Source organism: Sinocyclocheilus grahami, unplaced genomic scaffold, assembly GCF_001515645.1.
Source record: "Sinocyclocheilus grahami isolate Dianchi unplaced genomic scaffold, SAMN03320097.WGS_v1.1 scaffold869.1, whole genome shotgun sequence".
Lineage (NCBI taxonomy): Eukaryota > Metazoa > Chordata > Actinopteri > Cypriniformes > Cyprinidae > Sinocyclocheilus > Sinocyclocheilus grahami.
In genome coordinates this window covers 182,528-185,102 of record NW_015506048.1, presented here as the reverse complement: position 1 = coordinate 185,102, position 2,575 = coordinate 182,528, and positions in this window count along the sequence as shown.

Genomic DNA, 2,575 nt, shown 5'->3' with positions numbered 1-2,575 from the left:
TCTGACAATGGACTTTCTTATTTTTTTTTTTCATCTTTGTGCCCATATTTCTTTTTTCCTTTTCTATATCACAATGACATTGTAATGTTTTATCAATCAATGTCCCACATACAGTAATGAGTAAATTTCTACTTTTTAAATGGATATATGGCATACTGTTCAGTACAGTAACTGTCATCCAAAATGCTGCCATAGTTTACTTTAGGTAATACTAACAAAGTGCACTGTTATATTGACAACATGACTAAGCATTTTGACTATCTAGTTTGTGAACAATGACACAAGTACTTTTCATTCTGATGGCACTGATATGTTCATTGACATAAATACTTACTTTTGAGAGATGAACTAAAGATTTTGAGTAAGTTACAGGCTTTTGCAGGTAATCCATTGTGTGGTGCTGTTGCTTCCGACTGATCTAAAGTCTCAGGTATACAACAGTTAGCTGAAACACAGCTGTTTACCCAAACACTACAGGCAACAGTGGCGCTGCATGGGACCAGAAGATGGTAGTGCCTCTCAAAGAGAGAAAAAAGCTTCAGTCTCTCTCCTTGGACTGGAATTCTATGGGTTCCTTTGTCAAACAGACAAAGAGGAACAAGAACAACACAGAAAAACAGGCCACGCTGCACAGAAATCATTCAAATTAAATAAAACAAGTTCCTACATCCCTATGGACATAACACTGTGCTTCATGAAATCTGCCTCCATTGATTTATTTACTGAGAAAACAGCACAATACAGAGTGAGCTGATATCTTCCAGCATATCCAATAGCCCTTGTTCTGGCACTAAAATAAAATACACAGTCTCACAATATGTAGTACTTCTCCTTGATATTGAACATATGCTGTTGCTCATGATATACTACACATTTCAGTGAGAGAGAATTACAGATAAATGGTGAATTTCAGGTATGAGGACTCCAGTCACGCTACTTATCACTGGCCTTAAGCACATGAACTGAGCGGCATCTATATACAACTGCAGTGGGCTCTGTGACTGTGGTGAGTGATAGATAGATAGATATATTCCAGAAACAATGTCTGAGCCACCAGCAAACCAAACCTTTTAAGATCTGTTTTTTGTTGTAACTGCTGTCTTATTTTGTTTCTGTAGATGGTAGTGCAATAAAGCTGTACTTCTGGGTTGTCTGCTAGCTCTTCCTCCATGAATTCAGTCAGCTGTGTCAGCACAAGCCTGTCTCTGAGGAGCTGCTGTAGATTGTAATTATCATTCTAAACTGAATACCGTTTACAAAAACAGCGACAATCCCACTATGGTCATCTTGTAAAGGAGTTTTTGTTGCTTGCCTCTGTCACCCTTTGGCTTGCTCCTCAGGGGCTTAAAGACAATTGATTGAACTATCTGGTCGACTTACTGAGACTATACCATCTTCTGTAGAGTTACTTTAGTTGCTAAACTATTTCTCTGTTCAAAGCAAGGCTGTGTTGTGTATAGAGCACTATATACATTGCTTTGTCTGATTTCAGAAGAGCATTCTACTCTTACTATCTCTGCCATCTGCCAAGCTGTGCATCTGATGTGTGATTTATTTCTGTGAAGACACAACACAACAAGCTTGTAAATGAAAGGTGGGGTGTTTTAAGCGTGTGGTGAGAGCGCTCAGACAGAGTGAAGTCATTAGTAGGAGTGGAAACTGTGAATCCTTCTCTGTCCCTGCCCATGTCTTTCTGTGGTTACCAAACACACAGCTCCAACAAACTGAGTCACAGCTAACAGGAATTTTCCCATTCTCTCTCTCATACCACTTTTCCACACAGCCACATGCAGCTCCACTGACAGAAAAGCGTCTGTTTTAGAAACCCTGAATCTGTACACTATAAAATAAATACATTTTATTAATTAAATTTACGGTAAAATACCGGCAGTTACGGTTGCCAGAACTTTAATAACTAATGTTTAATCTCTTATTAAGTATGTAGTATATAACTAATACTCTTGAATTGCACCACTGATACTACCACAAGCATGATGAAACATTCCTAAGCACAATATGCACAAATAATAGCTTTGAGCTATGGCAGAACTTAAACACACACAGACATCAACAGTCAGCCTATGAATCTCAACATTGGTGACAATAAAAAAAAGGTTCATGCTGCAATGCATGCTGGGAGTTTTTTACTGGCACCCAGCATGATTTTTTAAATTAATAATAGTCACTATTGTTGAGATTCATGTGCTGATTCTTGATGTCTGTGTGTCTAAACAGTGCTGACACTCTAAAGGTTTTGTGCATAAAATGTTTTCATCTTTCTTCACAATAGTTAGGCAACATACCTTTTAGAGTCATATTAGTACCATAAGCAAAAAAAAAAGAAAGTAATCAACCCTTATAATTAAACAATAATTGAGATCCGTGAATAAGGTCACAAGATGATTATTTCATCATTAATAATAGTCATCAAAACCACTTCAGTACAAGTTCTCTCGGCTCTTCTTGTCATAACAAATGTGCTTTACACACATAGAAACAATAGCAAAGAAAAACTCACATTAAAGAGTTAAGGGTCAAGAGCCCAACTAAAGCAACCCCTGATCGCCAAAATGGT